The sequence below is a fragment of the Phymastichus coffea genome, unplaced genomic scaffold, assembly GCF_024137745.1.
Source record: "Phymastichus coffea isolate CEN01 unplaced genomic scaffold, Cenicafe_Pcof_1.1 PCOF00110, whole genome shotgun sequence".
Taxonomy (NCBI): domain Eukaryota; kingdom Metazoa; phylum Arthropoda; class Insecta; order Hymenoptera; family Eulophidae; genus Phymastichus; species Phymastichus coffea.
Window position 1 is genome coordinate 131,138 of NW_026706921.1, and position 229 is coordinate 131,366.

The window sequence follows — 229 nt, forward strand, 5'->3', positions numbered from 1 at the left end:
TGCGTATATATATATATATATATATATATGTGTAAGAGGTGGTGGTTGATTTAGAGAACAGAGAAACGCGACACGTACATACGAAGCGCGCGCGCGTTGCTGGCTGACTGAGGAGTGAGGCGGCGCGCGAGGAGAGGAGAGACGAGAGACGGAGAGAGAACGAACGCGCCGTAGCACAGCCGGTCGAGCCGCCGACACCGCCGTTTCGTAGGATGCGCGCGCAACTACC